Source organism: Mus caroli, unplaced genomic scaffold (assembly GCF_978045245.1).
Source record: "Mus caroli unplaced genomic scaffold, Mus_caroli_1 scaffold_18, whole genome shotgun sequence".
Lineage (NCBI taxonomy): Eukaryota > Metazoa > Chordata > Mammalia > Rodentia > Muridae > Mus > Mus caroli.
The window spans coordinates 14,938,179-14,964,481 of NW_028227273.1; the positions used below are offsets into that span (position 1 = coordinate 14,938,179).

At 46.1% G+C, this 26,303-nt stretch overlaps 1 long non-coding RNA gene across 1 annotated transcript in view; it reads left to right on the forward strand.

Moving 5' to 3' along the window:
* The window catches only part of LOC110312729 (uncharacterized), a 64,869-nt gene that overhangs the window by 27,269 nt on the left and 11,297 nt on the right, over positions 1–26,303 (forward strand). Inside the window, exon 3 of the long non-coding RNA XR_003835251.2 lies at positions 18,020–18,060. This is a non-coding gene — a long non-coding RNA (uncharacterized LOC110312729). The remainder of the gene's footprint in view (positions 1–18,019; positions 18,061–26,303) is intronic.

The following is a 26,303-nucleotide window of genomic DNA, read 5'->3' on the forward strand; positions in this document are numbered from 1 at the left end:
ATCAGAACCTTCCAATCCCAACACGCAGATACGCAGATACGCTCCAGTATTCTCCTAGGAATAGGGCTTTGGAAGGAATTTGTCACCCGAGAGAGGCAGGCCAAGGAGAGAACAGCCCAGATGGCGCTATAGACCTCCCATATCCTGGCCAGGGCAAGCTCACTCCCACCTTTTATCCCATGTTGTTTAAAGGCTACTCTGAGAGAATACCCATGTGCAATTCTCAAATAGGGTCCAGCCCTGTGATGGTCTCGGTGGGTGTTCCGCCTAGTCCTGTAGACTGGTTCAGATAACTCGAGCGTGCTTCCTCAGTGCTCCCGCTAATGCTGGGTGGTTGGTTCTGACTGCCCTGTGTCAGGGGCAGGGCTGCAGCATCCGTAAGCATTGCCATCACCACAGCAAACATTTCTGCGATGTATCTACAAGTCCAGCCTCTAGCATTAACTCGCTACTGAAATACTTCTTCCGTGTATCGTTAAAATGGGACAGAATAAGGCAATGGCTCTGTCTTTTGAGATCATCTGGTAGCTGGGGCAGTTGCTATCTTAACCCTGACAGGGGGATTACCTTTTTAAAGTGCTGGAACACCAATAGGAATTTTGACAGAAGTTCACCGGGCAGGTTGGGGTTACATGTGCAACACAAGAAATACGGATCACATAATACAATTTCCAAATACTGACAGAGAAAGTGTCATGGTGGACTAACCCAGGTCTGCAGGTGACATGGTCATCTTCCCAGGCCAGGTGACTTTCCCAAGTGTTGTATGAGGGGAGATGCTTTCCTGAGGAGAAAGAGGGCTGATATTCTCAGGGTCTGGGATAAGAACACAAGGGTGAACTTGCCCTGCTCCACTCTATCCTTCAATAAAAAGCTTGAATTGTAGGCTGGGGAGGTGGCTCCGTGGGTAAGGGTGCTTGTGCTCAGTCGTAAGGACCTGAGTCTGAATCCCAGCACCCATGTAAGAAGCTAGGCAGAACCCTGTGTTCCCATCTCCGAGGGAATTGAAGACAGGAAGATGGTTGGGGCTTGCTTGCTGCTAGCCTGGCTTCAGGTTCAGAGAGAGGAGCTGTGCCAAAGAGTGATAAAGCAGGATATCAATGTCCTCCATGGGCGGGCATCCGTGTGCTCTCACGTGTGTGTGCGCACGCGCATGTGTAGGTGTGTGCGTGTGCAGGCAGCCTGAGTTTTGAAAGAAGTGGGATGTATTCAGTCCTGCACACATGAAGGGGACCAGAGAGTGGGAGGTTGATATTAGACTTTCCCACCCCTTGACCAGTCAATTCCATGGTCCTCTAATCTCACCTGCCAAATGCAGTGATGTAATGGGAAAGATGCGAATTTGGCCAGGCCTCTGCCCTCAGTCCTCTCCCTGGGCTCCTTCTAGCCCAGCTTCTCATCTTTTTACATCCCCTAATCAACTGCTTTCTTTACCTCCAGCCTCTTCCCTTCCCCGTATTACTCACACCACCATTAGGGCTATTTTCCTAAACACCAGGCTTTACTTTGGCACTTCTCAGCGGTTGATGGTTTGAATCTGAAATGTCGTGTTCGAAATGCTTGGTCCCTAGCCAGTGACACTATTTTGGAAGGCAGTGGAACCTTTAGGAGGCGGCTTTAATTGGTGGACCTAAGCCATAGAGTTGGGCCTTTGAAGACTGAATCTGGCCCCTGATTTCTGACACTTTCTGCTTCCTGATTGCCTGCGCTATGAACAGCCCTTTGCTGTCCAGTCCTGCCGCGTGTCTGCTGTGCGTTCGTTCTCACCACGATGGACTGACGCTCTGTGAAACTGTGAAAACAAATAAATCTTTTCTCCTTAGAGTCGTTTCCCTCAGCTATTGCGGTCAGGAGTCACCAGCAGCCATCATTTCAGGAGAACCCTGAACCCTTCCAGTGGCTTTGAGTGGCCCTTCCCTTGTCTCCACGCCTCTGCCCTGCACCCCACGTCCCATAAACCAAACCACAGACACGTCCGTTGGAGTCAGGTCTTTGCAGATGCTAGTCCATCTCCTTCCAGAGCCTTCAGAATCCTGTCTTTTCAGCACTCATCCTTTAAGCACGGACTCTAGGAGTCAACGACAGCTATGGTGCATTTGCCTTGATTTTGCTCTTCTCTCCCTCTGCTGTTTTAATGCACTCCTGGAATGCTTCTCTGACAGCAACATTGTTACCGCCCTAGCCCCACCTAGTAAAGGGCTGGCAATACCTGGGAGTGAAATGGACTGAGTCAAGTCTTGCAGGGTGCAAAACCCCTCAGACCAGTTTGCCTAGTCTCTCAGACGGTGGGGATGGGTGTGGCTTATTCTGAAAGTTCTAAGAGAAGCTACCGGTGAGGACTGTAGTTGGGCTTGCAAACCTAATAGTTCTCCTGTTCCCTTTCCCTATGTTCGACCAGCCGATTGTTCCCCTGTATATTGCAGCTCTGAACTGGATGATCCATTTCATATTACTGACTCTCCAAGTGTCGCCATACATTCCAACTTTGGATAAGGGGAATTGTACTAGGTTTTCCTCCTTGCAGGTGAGGGACAGGGGCTACCAGTTGCCTAGACTCTTGTGCCCTTCTTTGGGATTTCTTCTCCTTCTTTCCTTTCCCACAAGGCTAAGGACTTTTTGCCAGCCAATCTTGCCAGAAGCAGTGCTGGCAGCCGGCCACCTCTCCGTGATGAGAGACTCAAGACTTCACACTGATGAGCTGACGATACTGTGCCCAGTGCCGGGGTGGGGTGTGGGGTGTGGGGGAAGGAGGGGGAGAGTTGGGAGAGGGAGGGGGTTGGATCTGATTCAGGTTCCTGTAAATTTCTTTCAGGAACGAATGGCCTGTGCATACTGAATTTACTTTACAAAATATCATGTTGCCCATTTGAGAGCACAAGCAGGGATACATCACTTGAAGTGTTAACATTCATTTTGTAAAAAAATAAACAGACAGTGCCGCTCTTGTCCTTGGTGTGGGATGCTCGTGGGAACCTCTGCTGCTGTGATTTTGGGCTTCCCTGTTGGGTACAGGGAGATTCCCCAAGGCTTAGTCATCAAAGATAGGAGTCTCTTGCCATCAAAGGTACTTGCCCCTGCAAGCAGTTTTTGTCAAAGGCCAGATAATATGCTTCAGTTAAGGGGGTTTTGGGGGGGTGGGGACTTGTCCTGTGGGAATGAGTAAAGGCAGGGCCCACGATGTCTTCATTTCCATGTGAAATAAATCGTTATCAGCCTGTCTCTGCACTCAGTATGAATCTGGTGCCTTGCAAATAAAAGCAGCTCTGACTTGGGCAGAGCCAATCCATTATCCTGCAGTCTGTTGTCCTGGTTTCCATATAGGGATGATGAAACGCTAGAGTTTCCTTGAAGGCCGGGCGCTTTGGGCACAGATGAGAACACCCTGCTTTGGAGGCATTAAATTGACTGTTTCAGTTTAGATGCCACGAAACCCAGCCCATCCATAAGCCCTTCTGGATCCCCAGTTGCTGAGGTTTCTATTGCCCACTGTGTCGGAGTCTGCATGGTAATTAGGGGGAGGCAGCATGACTCCCCTTTCTTTCTCAGTTATCTGCCATGTTGGGGGATTTTTTTTTACTTCCTCCTCCTGTTGTAGGGTAGATGGCTGCCAATGCCAGGAAGGCTCCTCCTTCCAAGGCTCTCATTCAGTTGGTCTAAACTGGGTACAAGCTTCAAGAACCTTGCCAAGCTCCCGGGGTGATTCTACTGTGCAGTCAGGGCTGTGAGCCACCACGCAGCTTACTCTGCCCTTATTTGATGAAAAATCACTCGTAGAGACATCTGAGTCTGGTTTTTCAAATCCAGCATCTATTGCACTATCATGTGTAGCATGCGGTACCAAAGCGCACATATCCATATCTTTGCCATCTGGAAGTTATAATAAATCTTTTGGTTTTTTGGTGATGGAACCTCGCTATGTAACTCAGGATAGCCTTGAACTCTGTCTGTTTTCGAGACAGGGTTTCTCTGTGTAGCACTGGCTGTCCTAGAACTAGTTCTGTAGACCAGGCTGGCCTCGAACTCACAGAGACCCACCTGCCTTTGTGTCTTGAGCACTCAGATTAAAGGGGTGTGCCACCTCTGCCCCGCAGCCTTGAACTTTTGTTCCTCTTGCTTCAGCCTCCCAAGTGCTGGGATTATAGGCATATATTGCCACACACAGATTTAGTTTAGTCAGGTTTAAAAAACTAGTATTGGTTTAGTTCTCTAAAATTAACCAAATTCTTAAACAATAGCAGTAACCCCCCTCAATCACATTAAAACACCCCCCTGAAAATGTTTGGTGAAATTGCTTTAGTATTTATTACATCCAGTTTGTGTCTTAAAAACTTCCCAGAGGCACACAAGTTAAAGGCTTAGCCCCTCCTTGGCTCTTTTAGTGAGGTGGGACCTGGTGGGTGCTCTTCAGGTCACTGGGGTGTGTCCTTGATCTACATATTGAACCCCCTAGCCATTTGTCTCTCACTTCCTGGCCACCACATGATGTGGTAAGTTTTCTCTATTACAAGTTCTTACTGCGTGTTGCACCTCCTCAAGGCTTAACACCAGTGGGTTCATCTCCTGGTGGGCCAGAACCCTCAACAGTGATCCAAAATGAATCTTTTTCTTCATGAGTTTGTTCTCTTTGGTATTTTGTTGCAGCGATGGAGAGCTGTTGCCAATGAACCTCTACTCAAATCGACCTGGTGGCAGCGTCTACCCACCCCAGTGTTCTGGGATCCTGAATGAGTGATACACGCGCAGCCTTATATTTTACTATGCCTTAAACAACTCAATAGTTGGGCCACTCCTAAACCTCCATGTGGCTAACACCTCCACTCCGATATTCCTGAATATTTTACTTACCATCTTTGCTACCCTAGACCCAATGAGCAGGAAGGATCCTGGGGCCACTCTTCCCCATTATTTACCAATGAAAACTAACTGGGGACAGGGACCCTAAGTGTCTTACATGCAGATTTCATGCAATTTGGGGGACTCAATTAACATAATACAAGCGTTAGACCAAATCCACAGCAGAAAGCTATCTAGCACGGTGTTAAAAGTGAGCACTGTCCGCTCAAGAAACTCCACCATGGGAATCGATCCTGAAGACGATTGTGCACAAAGAAAAGGCCACCAGACCATCACATTGCCTACGGAAATGCAGGAAATGAATAAAACAGTAACACAAACATACCTTAGAACATTACGCACGATTTAAAAGTATGTTGCAGTTGTTTTGTTTTGTTTTGTTTTGTTTTTCGAGACAGGGTTTCTCTGTATAGCCCTGGCTGTCCTGGAACTCACTTTGTAGACCAGGCTGGCCTCGAACTCAGAAATCTGCCTATCTCTGCTTCCCGAGTGCTGGGATTAACTACGCCCGGCGCAGTTATTTTTAAGACAGATTTTGAGACGAATTCACAAAACACTAAGAAGAAAACAATCAGGTCATAAAGCAGTATGTACACTATGATTGTATTTTGAACTAGAAAAGCTCTTAGTGTCCTTATAGAGGGACTAGAACGCCTCTGACTGGAAAGCCCGCCAGTATTGACACAGCCTCCAGACCAAAGGGTCACGGGTGATTTTATTGCTCTGCTTTGTCTGAAGAAGTAGCTATAAACGGACTTCCTGGATGACTCTTGAAGGCAGACTCTTTAGGATTCAGAGAATTTTCCAGGGAGAGGCAGATTAAGAAACCCTTGATGGAGTCCAATAGCAAAGAGCTGGGCTCTCTGTCAGGATCACAACGCGCTGTTCTTGCGAGACTGGAGTAGGTCTCACCCATCACCTCGCAGTGCTGATGTATGGTCGACCACAGGCACTCTTGAGAAGTGGGGAAGGGCTGCTGCGGAAAGCATGGCTGTGGGATTTCAGCACAGAAGGGATTCAGGATGGAGAGGATGGCAGGCTGGGGGCCTCATTTTGAGGATGAAAATACTCCATTCTTTCTATTTCTCTCTTTAAATAGTAAAAATTTACACCTTATGAGAGACTGTAGAAGCATCAGTTTTGATGCTTGAACACTGTTGAATGTTGAGCACTGTACTTTAAGGGTGGTAGTAAGGAAAAAGAGAACAATGGAAGGGAGGTTCAAGTGAGGAGAGAAATGAGAGGGTAGGGCAGGGGATGGGGTGGGCAAGGAATGGGGTATGTGGGAGACGGGGTGTGTGGGGGATGGGGTGTGTGTGGGGGATGGGTGGGCGGGGAACAGGGTGAGTGGGGGATAGGATGGCGGGGAACAGGGTAGTTGAGAAATAATTAATACTAAGGATGTTTGGAAAATCTGTATGATAAACCTATTTTATAGGCGTTCTACAAATATATGTATATATATGTACATACACACACACACATATATATGTATATGTGTGTGTATATATATTTTTTTTTCCTGCAAATATAAATAAATGAGTTTAATTTGAGTAACCCTACAGAGGGGGATAATGCATCTTCCAGAAGCCATAGGTGGCCAGATAAAAAGCTCAATGCCAGGTATGGGACTCCTTGCCTTAAGCTTTTGGTCAAGGGTATCTTAGAGAACCACAAAATAATATAGGCTATTGCCACCACTCTTGACTGACCACCAGAACTTGATGGTAGTATAGTTTTGCTTATAACTTTGGTGAGAGAACATAGAGAAATCAAGTTGGTACTGTCTAGGAAGCATCCTTCCTGTTGCTAGTTTCCAGAGTACGGGACGGTGTTGTGTTGTGCAGGCTGCTGAGGGGGAAAAAAGTCATTAATAGTTTTACCCACGTGTGAAACCTGTGAGCTACAGTGAGGACCCAAACGAGATACACAGATGGGTGCAGTAGTGGTATACATGTTATTGGGGTGTTAAGTGCCATCCACTGGAGTCAGCTCGTTCTTTCTGTCACATGGGTTAAACTCAGGCTGTCATGCTTTGAAAACTGACTGGTCTACTTACGAGTGGCTGCCACTGACAAACAGGCACCTTTGTGGCTGTTCTACCTTCTTCTGACCTGTTTACTGTTGCCTCCGTTGACCTCCTAGCTCTGTAAAGGACGGTCCTCTCTGGCCCCCCTCACTCATTTTGCATGGACTTGAAGATCCGTAGTCATCTTGTGTGGCCCAGGTCTTGGAGGAAGTATGACTGTTTCCTACTGGACAGGGATTCATAGCTCCTGCTTTCCCCTTTCCCTTGGAATGCCCCTTCTCACAGTGTTCAGCCAAGACAGGCGCTCAAGGCTCAGCTTAAAAGCTATGTTGTTAAAGAGATGCTTTCCAGCATCCCCAGGCAGCTTAGCCACGCCTTTCTCTCTCTGGGCCTTCAGGGTACCGCCCTATGCACTCCTGGGAAGATGCTCTCATCACATTATTAGCTTGCAATCCTCCCTCTCTTGGGGGCAGGGACTTATCTTAGTAGACCTGTGGCCGTGCCAGATGTTCAGTGAGTGCTTGATAAATGTTTGTGCAAGGAACAGAGGATCTCTAACCTCCGCTTGTCTCAGGTTTACATGCTGGCTTCTAAATGCCGGTTACCCTAGGTGATGCCAGTCACAAATTACACCACTGGGAGAAGGACAGACTTTAGGAATAGGAAAATCCCATCCAGGCCATGGTTCTTCCTTCCTGTGCTATGCCATGAGGCCTCTATGGGGTGTCCATAGCCTGTGGGTTATGGTCTTGTGATTACTCTATATACTGCTCATTTTGACATTTCTGGCCAGTATCACCTGACCCTAGCAATTAGCTTTCATAGGGCTGTGCCCTTTGAGTAGTATCCCCAGATGATAATTAACACGAGTCCCTGGGCAACTTGTTACTAAGTACAAGCAGGAGGAAGTATTTTAATATATGCATCATTATGCATCCTTTAGATCAAAGACCTGACTCTTACAGATGAGTAGTGTGACCCTTCCTCTCACAGTCGATTATGTCACTAACAGTTGACTTGAGAAAGGACAGGCTATCTTACCCGAGGATTTTTTTTCCCTACCTGTGCCTGAGGAACTTATTATAGAAGTTATTGCTGTGGCCTGGTCCCACAGCATGACCTCTGAGGGCAGTGCTGGGCCACAAGTGAGTGTACAAAGTCATGAAGGTGGAGGAGGGGAAATACAGGAAGCTTTCTGATCCAGCCAGGTCCCGTTCTAAGACACAATTTCCAGACATGAGAAAAAAAACCAAAAAACAAAAAACAAAAAACAAACCCAAACTGAAAATGTGACTAGAATTAGCCGGTAGCAGACAGAGGAGCTAGAACTAACAATGGCTTAGAGATTAAGGTATTTATCATTTTTGAGCGGTAACCATGACGATGCCACACAGGCTGAATTTCGATGGTACTTCTGTATTTTATGGGCACTATTATAAACCCTGTTCCTAGGCAAGGAAAACGAGGTTGAGCATGTTAGCAGAGGTTATACAAAGGAGGGACTTTGTAGGTGGCCATCCAGACTTAAGAGCTGATATTTTATCTGTAACATTGGATTCTATTTCCTGTGGTGCAGGGCAGACTCCCTGGTTAGACTGCGATGGCCAAGGTCATGCATTGTAGGCACAGCTGGCTCACTTAGGGAGAAAGAGATTGATTTCATGTTTCATTTTCATCTCTCTACATTGTTAAGTATGGAACTCCACAAACACATATCGTTGCTGACTTAAGGCAGGTAAGCCTAACTAAACATCTCCTGTATGCCTGGCCTTGTGCTTGGTGCTAAGAATGCAGTATTGGTGTCAATAAATTCAGAATACAATCACAAAGGAACCATAAAGAGAATGTGACAGGATTTAGATGCTGACTATCCCAGTCTACAGATGCTCAAGTTGTTCATGCCACACAACTGTATGTTAGAGCAAAGATTTGAACTCCAGAGCCCATAAGCATCTTTCTCTCCTGCATTGTCTATCCTTCAGGATGGACTTCATCCAGAAAACAGAAGAGAGTCTTTTTCCAAGACATGGGACTCCAGAGAGAGGCACACAGGGGCATGGATTTGGAGCAACATCTAACTCAGAATGGAAAGTGGGGTCAGCATGTTTTTCAGATTTCTCAGAAATCTCTTGATCACATAGGTCTTGGAAACTACTTAGCCTGGCTCATTGGAAATAGCCAAGGGAAGGACGTCCCAGGAAGAGAGGATAGCACACGAGGTGCATTGCAGCGAGTGAGCACGTGATTTAGCCTGAGGAGAGGTGAGAGGGGTAAGGACCATCCAAACTGAGAGTGGTCGTGGGCCCCACACTAGAGAGTTCAACTTTGTCTTGGTGGTTTTAATGGGCAGTGGATGTTTTAAAATTAACAACCCATAAGGAAGAGGAACTTGTAGAAATCAAGGCTGGTGACTAAGTCCTGAGCAAGATGGAGAGTGTGGGGAGGGGTAACAGTGATGACCTCAGGAGACAAAGGACATCACTAAAGACTGAGTCTACCATTCTCCGAGTTTTCCATGTTGGGAACCATGACAACCATGACAAGTACACTTCACGCATCACTTCAGATCCTTCTCACACCTGTACCAGGAAGTAGACACCATCCTTGGCTACAGATGGTCAAGTTAAGTATGGGCCACACAGATGTTAAAGATTTGAGCTCAGCCCTATGCTAATTCAGAACCCATGAGCGTCACCTCTCTTAGTTATTCCCTTTCTTTAAGGATGGACTCCATCCAGAGTACAGAAAAGGGTCTTTTTCTAGGAGCTAGAACTTCAGTTTGGGATTCAGGCAGTTCAGGTAAGCTGCCTGCCCCTCTCCCGTCTCACTGCTTCCTGTAGAGTCTCCTCATGCTGAATCACGAGCTCAGTCACGGCAATGCAGGGTCACGTGTGCTACGCCCTCCTCCTGGGAAGCCCTTCCCCTGGCTACTTCGAATGAGGCAGGCTAAGTAGTTGTCAAGACCCGTGTGATCAGGAGATTTCTGGCAGAGACAGGCTGCTGGTTCAGTTGTGTTTGAAGGACAGCTGTATCAGCCTTCTTCAAGTCTTGATAATTCCTTTGACTTTATTCATGCCTCTGATGGCCATATAATACCATCTTTGATGAAGCCTGCTTTAGATTGGTCCTAACTAATTCATCATCTCTATCACACACATGCACACACAAATCCACGAAAAAGAAGAGTGATCTGTGAGAGATAAGAGGTGCCTACTTTGTGTTGAATCTACCACAATATGGGCAAGGATGCATAATCAGAGAGGTCAATATGAAAAATCTGTCGTCAGAAGCAGATGTTTGTGCCTTGTCTGTTGGAAGCTGTTTTTCAAAAGGCATATTTACCTCACTCAATGATCTTTGGGGCCTGATTGGCAAAATGGATTGGGCGTTTCTGGTTCTCCATGTTGTAACTGGACATTTGAAGGAGGTGGAATGAATTCATAGTTAGTCAGAAGCTCAGAAAACTAGGAAAACTGCTCTCTAGTTGTAATGTTGCATTATCTTCCCTATTTGTCAAATTCTCTGTGTAGGAAACTAGACCTTATTCGTGTGTGTGTGTGTGTGTGTGTGTGTGTGAGAGAGAGAGAGAGAGAGAAAGAGACAGAGACAGAGACAGAGAGACCTTATTTGTGTGTGTGTGTGTGAGAGAGAGAGAGACAGACAGACAGACAGACAGACAGAGTTAGTTCTAGGCCCAGCACAAGGCAAGTTTTTTTTTTTTTTTTTTTTTTTTTTTGAGACAGGGTTTCTCTGTATAGCCCTGGCTGTCCTGGTCACTCTGTAGACCAGGCTGGCCTCGAACTCAGAAATCCACCTGCCTCTGCCTCCCGAGTGCTGGGATTACAGGCGTGCACCACCACTGCCCGGCTACAAGGCAAGTTCTGACTGTCAATATCTAAGAATCAGAATTGAACAATATTCTCCCAGGTCCTAAGGGTAAGTCACAAAGCACAGAAGATCCCAAGGAGACTAAATGCCCAAATGGTGCAAAGTCAGAGTCTGGGAACCCATAGGCTGGCTTTGTAAGACAGTGGCTCCTGTGGTTCTGCCATACACAACCCTCTCTTGTATTTTTCTCTGACCTGGGCCTGTCTGGGGGTCTTTTGCGATTAATATTCCTTACAGGTGGACAACTCCAGTCTCTCCTCAATGTTTTCCTTTTTTAGTCTCTGATGAGCCTTGAACTCAAGAGTAGACCTGGACACACAGAACCAAAGAGGAGGGTGCCAAGTTACATGAGTTAGGTCCTTACACAGACACCTACTTCTAGGAACGCCTCTCCTTGCCTTGGCTGTGGAAGCCACATTGCCGTGAAATGGAACATGACCCACTAGGGTTCCATTCCACGCCAGTTTCCGTTGAGGCAACAGATAGAGGATTTCCAACAACATCTTTATTTATCCAAACATTTGGCACGCGTTGATAAAGACAGCAAGCATTATCTGGGCTCTCTGTGGAGGCTTACCATGATGAAAACAGACGTGGTGGCCCAAGCGTGATTTTTGTTCTAGTAGCTGTCGGAAACTCACTAATCAAGCTGGTTGAATAAATCCAGCGTCTCTCTGGCACTCACTAACAAGCACAGTATCTGTGTCTGCCTCTTCCCATAGGTCAAAAAAAAAAAAAAAAAAAAAGTTCCTCCTCTAAGTATAGGATTCTCTTTTTCTTTTTAGCACTGTGGAGATTAAACCAAGGACTGCACACAAGGAAACACAAGCACTCTCCCACTGAGCTCCAGCACCCTAGAAATAGTTGTTGAATCAACAAGCTCAGGGGCCCCCGTGTTCCTCTCCTGCAGAGAACTGGGGTGAGGGTGGGGGTGTGGTGGGGTGGGGGACGGAATCAGTAGGTTGAATTAAAACAGAATCACGCTTGGGAGAAGTGACCATCAAAGGAAAGTAGAATTGAGCCAGCAGAGAGGAAAGAACTCACCCCAGATGCTTGCTTCCCCAGGAAGCAGACATCTGTAGTTGACTTCTTAGCTCCTTTTGTTTTGTTCTTGGCTGCACAGATAGCTGTTTACAAGATGGATCAGAGGGAAGATCAGACTATTTTTGCAAGGGCAGGTTTATGCATTGCCCTGGAAATTATGAGATAATGTTTTTTTGTTTTTTTGTTTTGTTTTTTTTCCTGGGTGTGAGCAGTAGAGAAAGCAGTAGAGAGCGTGGTTAGCTCCTGTCTCTCAGCTATGGCGAAGTAAAGGCTGCCTGGCTGGAGAGAGTATCTTAGCACTTTTAGCACGCTGTTGCTTAGGCCATTTCACCTGAAGCAGCCCTTCCTGAAGCAGATACAGTTACCCCACTGAGAGCACTGTCTGTGGGTTGCTAGTGAACAGACTTTGAGGTTCTGGGATTTAGGGGTAGTCACACATCTTGTTTCCTGCTCCTCTCCGGACTCCTGCGTGGGAATCGGAGAGCTTTGGCTGCAGGTTTATGCTGTGAAATCACCCCTCTCCAGAGAGCTAAGTAAAGAGGATATTTGGCCCCTGACCTGACTTCTGCCACGTGGCCATGAGTCTCGCTTCAGAGACTTTCCCATGTTGTCTGTCTCTGATGCTGGAGGCCCGAACTCTCCGTAGGACTCTGTCCATCCATGGTGTTAATAAATCTTTGAATACACTCCACCCTCCCAACTATAAGTCTCAGTGTCCTTGAACCTGCATCTGAGATCTCTCATCTCTCTTTTCCTTTGGTCTAAAAAGCAGGATGTGACACAAAGAGGCAAGGAATGGCTCTTTGTCTCCTGAAGATGGTACTCCTACCTGGCAACAGTACCAGACAGCTGCTACACTGGACAGGTCTCCACCCACTCCCGCCCCCGCCCGGCATCAGAGTAGCTCAGCATCCTTGTTACTGTTCTTTAGGGTTCCTCATCTGCTACAAGGTTTACATGTGAAAACTTTGTTTCAACTTTCTCAGTGTCTTGCCTTCTTGCCCTCGAGCTTCAGACTTCCTATCTGCAGATGGCTCTGCAGAAATCTCTTGCTCAGCACAACTGTATACATTGTTCCTTGTCACAATCTGCTCATCAAAGCTCAGCTTACTTGTTTTAATTTGTTTCTGTTGCTATACCTTAACACCACAGACTGGATAATTTGTAAAGAGTAAGGCTCATTCTGTTCACAATTTTATTGTTTTGGAATGTACAAGGTTAAGGGACCAACCACTTCTTACTCCTGGGGACTCTGGAGTTCTGAGGTGGCCCAGAGCATCACATGGGTCTCTCTCTTTCTATAAAGCCACTAACTCACTTGTGGTCAGGAACACTCTTATGATCTCATATTCTGTAATACCATTATCTCTGAGACTACACACTCCCTTAGGGCAGAAGCTGGGTTTCAATTCATTTTTGTATCTCTAAGACACAGCAGTGTTAATTGGTGAGTGAGTGCACTGATGGGTGAAACTCAGAAATAGCAGCCACTTTAAAAGAGTGTCAGTAGGTGCAGTAGGTGGCTGTGGTGGCATACACCTGTTAGCTCAGCATTTGTGAAACTCTGTGTGTGAGAGAGATGAGGGAGGGGAGAAGAGAGGGAGGAGGAGAGTGTGGGGAAGGAAGGGGAGAAAGGGAGAGGGGGGAGGGGGAGAGGAGAGGAGAGAGAGAGAGAGAGAGAGAGAGAGAGAGAGAGAGAGAGTTCTGAAAGCATTTCAGGTCTTCATGTCTTGGCCCTCTTTTCATCTCCTCATTGATTCCTCTAAGAATCGATGGCATGAAAAAAAAAAGAATTGATGGCATGGTGTCCCCCAGTCCATCCCAATTCAGAAATGGCTTATGCAGCTGGAGCTGACCATTAGTCTCACCTGGGAAGTGGTTAAAACACACTAACGTCTCCACCACACTGCAGACCAACTGAACCTGCGTGTAGCTGAGCTCAGGCTAACTTTCATCCCAGGGCACAAACACTTCCACATCTCAGGCAACAGACTTTTCAACAACATCGTTTGCTATTTACAGCTCTTGGGGTCCACAGTAGACATACAAAGTCCTCGGGAGAGTAATAAAAAGCAGGAAGGGAGTGACCAAAAGATCTTTATGTCTTGGTTAAGCCCTTGGTCTGCCGTTCTTGCTTGGGCAGCTGTCTTGGGAATATCTCCTAGAGAGTACCAAATGTCCCTCTCTGCCTTGGGACTTTGGTCTTGTAATCAATGGTTGCCTAATCTTCCCCGAGCCTTTGGTTCACTATGTTCCAGCTCACCACCAGCGAGTTCACAGCAGCAGTCTATTGTGGACTTAGTATTCTAAGGGGTCCAGATTGGCCACCATCCTTGTCAAACTCAGGTGACCTCTGGTTTGTTGGCATTGGTATCATCTCAGGAGGCCAAGCTAAGAGTGTCAGCTGCTTGCCCCAAAGACCTGCACCCACTCACTTCAGAGGTCAGCTGGAAAATTGCATCATGACCAGGGCAAGACATCCATGCCCTGGGGCTGGGCCTATTTACTGCCTTCTGAGTACAGAGAGTAATTCAATTTTGCCTTTTCCACTGCTGCTGTGGTTGTAAGAACGCAGTGATTTCTACTTGAAAATGCACTCATTAGCTCTGTCATCATGGGCTGTCTTTCTCCAACTATCTCTGGCAGGAGGCCAGAAACTTCATTAAAAACCCTTAACCTTACTGGAGGATTTTGGGTATTTTAATAGGACTGCTTGAACTGGGTTCTGTCAAAAGAAGGCCAACCGTTCCTTGTTGTTCCTCAGCGTTATTGAATGTGGAGGGACACAGACATAGCCTGGTCACCTAGCAGGACCATCTGCAGAACTTTAGAGAGAACCAATGACTAGGTGGACTCATTCAATCCCATGTCTAGAGGCAAGACTCAGGCACTGTCCCCTCATGAGCTAACGTATAGACAAGGGTGCAAACCATTCACTAGTTAGACTTTTTAAATTTTTCTATGTAATAAAATTGGGACTAAGATGCTCGGGAGTAATTCTGAGCTCTTAGCTTTGCTTGGCTGTCCATCGTGTCTGAGGAGCCAGAACAGGGAAGCACGGCCAGACATGTTTAGCATTTTGTTTTTTTTTGTTTTGTTTTGTTTTTTGTTTTGTTTTTTTGTTTTTTTTTTGAGACAGGGTTTCTCTGTATAGCCATAGCTGTCCTGGAACTCACTTTGTAGACCAGGCTGGCCTCGAACTCAGAAATCCACCTGCCTCTGCCTCCCGAGTGCTGGGATTAAAGGCGTGCACCACCACTGCCTGGCTCATGTTTAGCATTTTTCATTCTGGAAGAACTCTCTGGACTGCTTGCCTGCTGCCTTGCCCTCTTCTGATTGCCTTTTACATTCTGAAGGAAAAGCCCTCAGAGGGTCTAGATTCTTCTTTAACTCCCCCAAGTCTTATTTCACCCATTCACTAGATGAGCTAGAGCCAAGGAGTTCCTGCTCTGAGCCATGTGCTCAGGGTTCTGTGTGTGCCTCACCGGCAGCCAGCTCCACCAGGCCACGAGGACTATACATATTCAGCCCTGTTTTAGGTTAGAGGCTGGGATCCAGCACTGTAGCAAGTGTAACAGAGAGGAATAAGGTCTGGGTATTTTCTTGGCTACTCCTCACTTTGTAGTGCTAGGCCATTGGGATGATACGGGGCAGGGCAGTAGATGAGGGAGCACATAAGGCCAGGATTAGAGAAAGCAAAAGACCTAAGTGGCAAGGAGCAGGTACTCCTTACACTCTGTGTTCTGGTTTCTCACCTGCCTCCCTGGCTCTGAGGAACGAAAAGGAGAGCAGGCAGGTAGGGCTCTGTCTTGGTGGAAGACCTAAATCTAGAGTTGATACAAGTTAAATATAGTATAGAGTCACATGTGTATGTGTGTTCATGTTTATATCTGTAAGAATACTCACGAGTGCAGGTGTACATACACGTATGCTCACGTGTGTAGGAGCTGGAGGACAGTGTCCACTGTCATACCCAGGAAGAGTAGCCATCTCCTTTTGAGACAATGCCTTTTAATAACTCAGATCTTCACTATTAGGCTTGAGTGGCTAGTTAGTGAATCCCAGGGACCTGCTTGTCTCCTACCCCAGCCCCCACATTTGAGCTGCTAAGTGTGAATCAAGTCTGGGCTACCACCATATTCCACACTTTTGTATGGTACTGGGATCAAACTCAGGCCATGGCTTAGAATCACCAGCCCCGGGAGCCATCTCTTCTGGATTGGGAGAGGTAATTATTTAGAAAGAGATGAGCTGAAGGGAGGAAGGAAAGAAGGTGACGTCGAGAAGGAACTTTGACAGCCTGCTCATGCTGTCACATGCTTGTAACCCAGCATTCAAGAGGCTGAGGCGGGAGAACCAGAGGTTTAAGATCATCTTTGACACAAGTCAGTCCAACAGGCAGAGGCCAGCCTATGCTACTGAGACCTGTCTTAAAAAATAAAAAGAAAGAAAGTTTATACCAAAGCTGGTTGAGAAACTTGTGCTACTCATTTTGAAACATTTTGAAAATATGGAAAAGGCCAGAGAACAATTTTTAAACCATGCATATTGAGTTTTGAGATGAGGCAGATCATCAAATCTGGCATAGCTTACTCCATGCAAATGAGGTGTGGTGCATACGGCGCTCTGTCCAATGTCAGCACTTACTCAAGTTTTGCACCGAGTGCCAGAGAAGTCCTCATTTGAGTGGCCATACAATGTTCTACCACATGCTTATTTCATGCTTTATGTTGCTGTTCTTTATATCCTATTCCCCCCAACTTTGGAAACTTAATAAACCAAATCTTTGACCAAATGCCTTTAAAATCTGCTTCCTGCAGCGTGTGTGTGTGTTTTGCAGATAACTGAGGACTTTATTTCATGCATAGCAGAATCCACCCCTGTGCAGTGTTTGGGAAAGTCTCACTTGTTTCCTTAGAAAGGTCTGGAGACTCAACAAATGCCTCCAGCTTCCTTCCATTCACTTCATGTGTTTGGGTCTAAAGAGTTCATAATTCCATCCCCACCCAGGCCATTCCCTTGGGTTAGAAGAAAAAAGGAAAATGCTTTTTTTTTTTTTTTTTTTACAGGCCAAGAATTGTATGCATTTTTTCCTGGCATGCTCCTGCCTCCCCACTGTGTGTACTTAAGGCTTTGCATAAATAAATATAAATATAGATGCTATGGGGGAGGGCTCTTGCTCTTCTGGGGCCCAGTAAGAGTTTTGTCTTGATGTTTAATGATTGAGATTGTTTGGGCTTTATAATAGATGAAATTCACACATACACACACATGTACACACATGCACACACATGCACACACACTCACACATACATACAATGTCATACATACACTCACACACACACACACTCACATAATACCCACACTCACACAACGCCCCCTGCACATACATACACTCACACACATACACACATGCACACACTCACACACATACACACTCACCCACCCACCCACATATATACACATCTACACATACATGCACACACACTTACATATACACACACATACATACTCACACACATACACACATTCACACATACACCCCCCTACACCAACACCCCCCTCACACACACTCACACACTTGAGTACTTATTTTCTCACACACACACACACACTGCAAACTTGAGGGGGAAGATGGTAAAAGTGAAAGAGGAAAGGAGAACAAATGGAAGACGTCATAAAGGATCAGAAATGCAGTCCCCAGGGGGCTGGTTGAAATACAACACCCCTCACAGCACTGCATAGCACCCATCTTCCCTCCCCCAAATTCTTCCAGCAGTTTCTCCTTCCTTTTTGCCATGATTGTTTTTTTCTCTAAAATTGATTCTTCTTTAGGTTTATTACTTCATGTGCATAGTCTCGCCTGCACGCTCACTATGTGTGTGCCTGATGCCCACAGAGGTCACATGATGGTATCAGATCTCCCAGAGTTACAGATGGTTGTGAACCAACATGTGGATGCTAGGTGCCAAAGCTGGGTCCTCTCCAAGAGCAACAAGTGCTTGTTGATCCATTCATACAGTCCTAACTGTCTTGCTTCTTCCCCCCTATTTCCAGCCTTTTCTTAGCATCCATGCTTATTCAAGCAGTTCTCACCTCCTCGCCCTGCCCACACCAGCTGCGTTTCTGCGTTTCTTAAGAGACTACGGTGTAGCCTTTACAGGGTAACAGATTTTCAACTTTGCCTTCTGTTTCTATCAACAGACAAAACCACAATAGGACCACCCGAAGGTGGCTGCTTTCGGGTAAGTATATTTCAAGTTTCCCACTTCTGCTCAGCATCCAGGCCACTCAGTGATGTGTTGCACACCACGAGCAACATTCTCAGGCAGTCTGTTCTTCCTCCAATGCGGTTCCCTGTGGTGCCTTGCTGCTAAATGAGCATTTTCAGACTAGCCATCAGCATCAGCGAAAGCTTGTAAAGTTTCCTCTGGGTGAGACTAATCCTCAAGGCTGCCCAGCCTCTTTGTAACTGAGGCTCTTACAAGATTTATACATACATCCAAATGTTTGTTTCTTTGGCCTAAAAACAGTGATTTGGGTGTGAATCATTGACCACATACAGTAATACTTAGCAAGATCCCTCCAAAACCACGGAGAAGCGTAAACAGTGATTAAGCCAAGGGAGTTTAAGTGAATGTTTCCAGCTCCCAGAGTTCACTTAACTCATGAGTGCTTAAAGGTGGTTAAAACACATAGGATTGTCATTCCATCCAAAAAACGAAGCCAATAAGTAGAATACTACTAGCCTAACACGTGCGGGACCTGTGCTTGGTTCTCCAGCATGGGGGAGGGGGGTTATAACACTATTAAAAAGCTAGTTTATGTCTCATTCTCTCAAATGAAGCTTTTACTTGAGTCTTGTTTGCACAGATTTACAGTGCAGTGGTAAATGACGCTTGTCATGAAGAGCCTCTAGCATTTGCTTAAATGCCTTTTGAATCATCAAAGAAACCCATGAGTTTTGCTTTGTACTCTTCGGTGTTGAATATATTTCAAGTTGATTTTTGGGAGGTTGGTTTTCTGTGCATACTGTACCTCACATTGCTAGATTTATCTACACTGTTAAATGAGAAAACTTTATAGTCCAGACTTGGAAGTCTCAGTAAGGCTACTTGCCCATGCTAAAGTTAAAAAAAAAAAAAAAAAAAAGAAAGAAAGAAAGAAAGAAAGAGGGGGTGGATAGAGGCATAGAGGTACACCCTAAGAGTCTGCATATCCTAAATCCATAACTCAGTGGCCCTTTAGTTTATCTGAGGGCAATAGTCATCCTTCAGTTTTCTTCCCACATCTTTTATGAGTCAGCCAAAAAATAGAAAATGGCTCATAATATCGTCATAGCCAGTTTCAATTCAATTTAATTCATCAGACATTGAGTAGCTGCCTATTTATGTTTATGCATAGTTCGTAGTTCTGGGCATTGGAAATAAAAGGGGCTGCTAGGACATGGGTGTCTCCATGCAGGGTAGTGTGGCTGAGACGGTTGGAGTTACCAAGGAGGAAATAGGCAAACAGAGAGGGCAGCCTGGTGGAGAAGAAACAATTGATTCTTCAGACTAAAAAGGTGACTCCCAGGCATCTGAAGAGGAGGGATCATTTCAGAGCTAAGGATTCTGAGAAGTGGTCAAACAGATAATAATCTGATAATCCAGAGGCTGTGTGAAGAGACAGGATTGAACCAAGCCCATTTGTCATGACAACGAGCAGGGGTCATAGGTGTTAACTCATTAAGAAATGGTAGCCCAAGAAGAATTTTAAATAAGAGAGTAACTGTGAGCAAAGTATGTGGCTCACCCAGCATTTTGTTATCCTTGCTCTTTGATAAGAAATCTTTTCTGTTCTTCTGACTTAATAATCAGCAAACTTCAGAAAATACCCCTGGAGCCGTCCCAACCAGGGTCCCACCACATACATAGCACCCTATGAGATCTCAGATTATACCAGGTATTGGTGACTTTGTTTAACACAGAGATTCCCGATGCTGCAACCCTTTAGTATAGTTCAACCCTTTAGTATAGTTCCTTGTGTTATGGTTTGTGACCTGTCATCATAAAATTATGGTTTTGGCTACTTCATAACTGTAATTTTGCTATCATTATGAATTGTCATGTAAACTTTTGTGTTTTCTGATGGTCTTAGGTGATCTGAGTGAAAGGATCATTTGACCTAGAGATTGAGAACCTCTGTTTTCACAGTTCTGAGTTAAATAGTCAACCATATTATTTGATAGTTGTCTTAGTTCGGGTTTCCATTGCTGTGAAGAAACACCGTGACCAAGGCAACTCTTATATGGACAAAAGTTGTCTTAGTTCGGGTTTCCATTGCTGTGAAGAAACACCGTGATCAAGGCAACTCTTATATGGACAAACATTTAATTGGGGCTGGCTTACAGTTTCAGAGATTTAGTCCAATATTATCATGGCAGCATCCAGGCAGACAATGCGCTCTAGAAGGAGCTGAGTGCTCTACATTTTGATCCAACTGCATTCAGAAGACTGGCACCCTCAGGCAGCTAGAAGCAGGATCTCAAAGCCCAGCCCAACACTGACATATTTCTTCCAACAAGGCCATATCTCCTAATGGTGCCACTCCCTGGGCCAAGCATATTCAAATCACCACAATAGTCAAGACAAAATAAGAGTAGGTCTATTCCCCAATTAAAATAAGAGTAAATCTCTGCTCTAGATCTCTAGATAGTCCATGTTTGACCCAGGTTTCTTGGGGTTGCTCCAAGAATGGTGAAAATCTGAGGCCAGTAGACGGATCTGTGATTGTCAAGGGAGGTCCTTAATTTGCTTTCTGACCAGGCGAACTTGCGTTAAAAACAGAAATGTTCTCAGCATCTTCTGCACCCAAGGTCTTGGTCCTCTTGTTACAGGCTCCTGGAGGAAGACATGCAGAACCATTTGGTGTTTAAATGGCTCTCTTCTAGGCCTCGCAAAGCCATAAGGAAAGCTGCGCTCGAACAGCTTCCCATCACTGTTTTTACTTCAGTCTTGCTCGGCTTCCTGTGTGGCTAAACCCAAGAAGCTGTTTTCCCCCATCCGCTGGAGTTTACGGTAACCTGGTTTTCACGGACATCCTGGATGTAAGAGGATCTGTGACTACTTTCTTCTGCTTTGGAATACAGACTTTTCAGGCTAAGGGACACTCCACTACTTCTCAGCCACTCCCAGTATTCTGCCTGATCTTGAAGGGAAACAGAAGGTGTTTGCTAGCTGTTAAATGGATAACAGAACAATTTTCTGACTCAGTATCTGCTTTGTGCTTATTTGAGGATGCCTCAGTGGCCTTGTCAGGTTCGTTAGATGAACAGAGCCCTCAGGTGGGGTGTGTGTGTAAAGGGATGAAAGGAATCCGCTCACATGGTTCGGTTCTAGAGGTGGATGAGTGAGAAGATCTGCAGGGTGTTTCTGCCAAATGACCCAAATGGGAGAGTTGAGGGTGTAGTTTCAGTTTAAAGGCCCGAGAACTGGATCTGTTGAGGGTGTAGTTCCAGCCTGAAGCTCTGTGGGCTTGAAAACCAACAACACCCCGTTAAATGTCTTCCTTGAAGGCCCTTGGATAGGAGGAATTCCCCCTTAACCTCCAGGAAGGGTTAATTTTCTCTTCAGTCTCTCGTTTGTTTGGCTGGAACACCAGATACATTGTGCAGCAGGTTTCTGCTTTACTCTGCCCACCAATGAAATGTCAAACTTTTATAAAACACTCTCACAGTAGCAATTAAAATAAAATTTCATTGTTTTCTTGAAGAAAGGGTCCCTCTGTAGGCAGATACATTTTCACCAGGAACACCTGACTCACTCTGGGCATGGAAGTCTTCAGCTACGTCTCAACTGTAGGAGAGGCTTCACCTACAACTCAAGCTCAGCCTTTTACTGCCTCAAGGACTGAGCAGAATAAACCAGCAGGGCTCAGGGATTGTTTCCTCCTGTTCCGAAGGGCTTTGCTTGCCTTGCCACATCTCTATATAGGTATAAATGTTTTGCATCTACCATGGATGCGTTCTGATTGACACAGAGCACTTTCAGATGTGCAATCGAAAAGCTGACGGCAGCATAGAAAAATGAGAAGAGGAAGCTGGGCAGTGGTGACACATGCCTTTAATCCCAGCATGGGAGGCAGAGTTCCGGTGGATCTCTGTGAGTTCAAGACCAGCCTGGTCTACAAAGTGAGTTCCAGGACAGCCAGGACCATTACACAGAGAGACTCTGTCTTGAAAATAGCAAGCAAACAAACAATGAGAGCAGAGAGGGAAGAAGTCCAGAATGGAGGTCAAGTAACTCCACTCAGGTCACACGAGTCTCCCTCGTGCAAGCTCATGGCTTCCTACATTCACACCCAAGGACCCATGATTGGAAATGCCAGAAATAAGTAGTTCTGGGAATGGCGATACCCACAGCTCTGCTCAGATTCAAACTGGAGACTTATTTAGGTCACATCTTCAGGTTTCTGCCTCAGCTTCCTTATTGGAATTCCGCTGTGCCTGACCTGCTCTTTGCTTCCTCGAATGGTACCCCAGGCTTGCATCTAAATCTTCACAGCTTACAGGCAAAGCTTCTATTTGACTGATTGGAGAGAGAAAGTATATTAGCCTTCACCAGCTCTGTCAGGGTGAGGTTCTGGGGGAGGAAGCGCTTGCTTGGGAAATGAGTGCATCTTTTCTCTCCTGCTTTATGTTCCCCTTCAGGTGGAACTTCTTGAGGGTCCTGGTAAATGATTTGTGTCTCTTTTGTGGAAGTGGTCACGCCCTTGTGATCCCTTCCTGAATGTCTTTGCTCTTTGTGAGATAAAGAAGACTCCATGCCTTGGATGAGAGAGCTCAAAGGCTGATATTAACTCATTCGAAGTCACAAACCTACTCAGAGGGGAGGCAGGAAAGGCTCTCAGGTTCTCTCCTGCTAAACTCTGTGTCTTTCTAGAATGAGATGGCATTAGACAGTGGGGGGGGGGCAGCGTTAATCTTCCTTCCGCGCAACAATGACGTGGATATAAAGTTTCTGGAAACGGGAGATGCCAAGAAAATGGTCAAACAGACACGGCACCACAGGGCATTCTCTTCTCATCTCTTGACATCTTTCATAATTATAATCCAAAGCAAATGATTCTGAGGTCCACACTGCAGGGTTGTACAAAATAGCCTTCCCCAAGCCAAAAGGTACTTGTGACTCCTATTACATACACAACGGAGCACAGCACAACAGAACACAGAACAGCCAAGCATATGAACACACACACATGCACACATCTATTGAGGATGGATGTGTGTGTGTGTGTGTGTGTGTGTGTATGAGTGTGGAGGTCAGAAGACAACCTTCAAGTGGCATCTACCTCTCTCTCTCTCTCTCTCTCTCTCTCTCTCTCTCTCTCTCTCTCTCTCTCTCTCTCTTAGATATGGCTACTCACTGGCCAAGTAGAATAGATTGGCAGGCCAGCTAGCTCCAGAACACTTCTAGTTCTGTCTGCCCATCACAGAATTACAAATGTGCGTGCCTGGCTTTTTTATTTTTTTAAACGTATTCTGGGGATAAAACCCAAGTCCTCAAACACCTTGCTTGCTAAGCTATCTCCTAAGCTCCATAGCTTAGTGTGTACTCTACCACTGCACCACCCAACCGGTCCCTACTTCTAACTCTTCATCTGAGACCGGACTCCAGCGTGATACCCAGACCCAGCTGTTGGACCGAGATGTGAGCACACTTCTGTATCAACATTGGCCACACAAGCAGTCATGGAAGCTTGGAAGCTCATGGTACTTGACTCAAGAGTGGCCTAGGCAACTTTTGCCATAGGAAGTAACTGATTTCCTCTGATCACTTTCTGTCTGAGGTTGGATTCTTCAAAAGCTCTGTCCCAGGCAACAATCCAGGCACGTGACTGAGTGGGACGTGTGGGAAGAAGGGGGGTGGAGGGAAGGTGAGAAGATTGGGTGGGGGAGGAGCTGTGTATGGCTGTGACCGTACAGGGAGCCTAGCTTTGGTCTGAGTATCACTGTGTTGGTCCGTCCCTTCTGTGCCATTTTGTACAAGGGGCCACCCCCAACACCAGTGGTACTAGATAGCTGTCCTTAATGGGGGGTGTGGTGTAAACTTTAAGACAAGGGTCTACTGGGTAGCTAAGGTCAGTTATCTAGAGAAGGAACCAAGTGTGAGCCCTTTGCAGCTACCCAAGGGGAACTGAGAGTGCTACTGCTCTAAGAAAATGGGTATCCTGGCAGGCCAGAGCCACCACAAAGCCACACCAGGAGGGTGGCTGCCTCTGCTTGGGGGAGAAACAGCTGAGACCTGAGTGGCAGGTAGGGCTCATATTGGATTTCTTCAGGGGAGAGGCTTTCCAGAGTGGAGAACTCCAAAATGGGGATTGGTCGGTTTTCAAGTTTTGAGCTTGGGGTGAGCCCAGGGATTGATGGGATTTCAAATCCTGAGTTTGGGTTTTTTACTCTGTAGGGCAGGGGCTTGGGCCAGGCATTAGGGTAGTTAGAGTATTCTATGAGTAAAACCTGCCAGTTGGAAGCCCTGGGGTGGGGACTGGCCATTCATGTACTTCAAGGGACTTACAGGGACACCAAGAAGGTCCACTTATTATATGGAATCAACATGGGCTAGAGAGCAAAGTTGAAGCCATAGAGAGGCTGGCCCGGTTGGCTTCCTAGAATGAAGTGGAATATGTGTTGTTAGGAGACAGAATCATGTTTTCTGGGCCTTCAAGCTTCTGAAAATTGGGGACTTCTCCTTTAAGAAAAAAAGACATGAAATCTGAATTCCAAATTAGGTGTGTGCTGGTGCATTGGTTAGGTCCTGAAGCTACGCTTTGTTAGCATCACCTGTCTCTCGGATCTTAGCAACCTCATGCAGAAGAGAAAATTGTGTTCAGAGTTTAAGTGAAATGGCCCAAGGATATCAGTGAAGGGAGTGGCTAGAGCTAGCTACAGCAGACTGCTTCTGGCTCATGGCTCATAGTTCAATGCCTGCTCTTTGATAGTGCTAGACATACTCAGTGGTGTTGTAGTAGTGGCTGGAGAGGGTCAGTAGATGACAGAGATGTACTGTAAGTCTATAAGCAGGTCCTGAAATAAATGCATTGATCTGCGAGGTGAAATGTCTGTTGCTAATTTGGTCAAAAGGACTATATATATATATATATATATATATATATATATATTGTTTTCCTCTTCTGAGTTATTTGTTTTGTTTTGTTTTCTCTCATTTTCAAAGTTGGGACCTGTAATAAACTGATACAGGCTGGAGGCTATTTGGTTGAGCATGAGAACAGAAAAGGGAACGGGTGGTGGTTATCACTGAAAAACGGAGAGCCTGAGTTATCACTCTTCCTGAGTGTCTCCAGGATGTTCAAGGAGCAGTAGTTCTTCAGAGGCAAGGCTGCAGGAGATAAGGGAAGGAAGGGGGTGTCTCCTGACTTTACGGTGTGGAGCAATGACATAGTGGCTTTCTGGAACATCTCTGTTTAAGAACAGTTGCTAGCTGAGCCCGAAGCAGTGGCCGCTGCAGATGAGAGCACCCGACTGGTTTTCCTTATCAACATTGCCATCAGTCATGCGTTGGAGGCGTTCCTCGAACTGGCACCCTTAGGTGGGATTTCATTGACTTCTTTGCCTTCCTTATTGCTGACTAAACAATGCTCTTGAATTGTGGGACAGTCGCCACTGGAAAGGATGAACAGCTTTGTTGAAAAAAACCATCTTAGGCAGGCAGGAAGGCAGTGGAGCAGTGGGCACATGCCTTTAATCGCTCGGGAGGCAGAGGCAGAGGCAGAGGCAGAGGCAGAGGCAGAGGCAGAGGCAGAGGCAGAGGCAGAGGCAGAGGCAGAGGCAGAGGCAGAGGCAGAGGCAGAGGCAGAGGCAGAGGCAGAGGCAGAGGCAGAGGCAGAGGCAGAGGCAGAGTTGGAGGTCAGCTTTGTCTACAGAGTAGGTTTCAGGACATCTGGGGCTACACACACACACACACACACACACACACACACCAAACAACAACAACAACAAAACCCAAAACTCACCACCACTACTACCACCACCACTAAACCAACCAACAAACCAACCAACCAAAAAAACCCAAATCAGTCTCTCAGAATGCTGTCTTCACTTTTGTTGAGGATGAGGTCTAAGATCTCAGAACATCAGAATATGGAACTAGCAGAGCATGCTCAAGCTGACCCTTTTCCTCTCCATGGAAATCTTGTGTACAATGTTTCTGGCAGGTCACCAACAAGCCTCTAGTCAAACTTTAACGAGGACCTACTTTCTAACCCCTGCCCCACTGTCCTGAGCATCTCTTCCCTCTGCTCTGTAATCCGCCCCACGCCCGTCATCCCTATCCGTGGATGATTTCTACCTACAGAGACTCACTGGCTTCCCGATGCTCTTCTGTGCTGTGCAGAGCATTACACTGGCAATGATCGTCACTAGATCTTCCCCTCTTGCCACATCGAACCAGCATATCTGACCTACTTCTCCAAATTATGTACATAATTT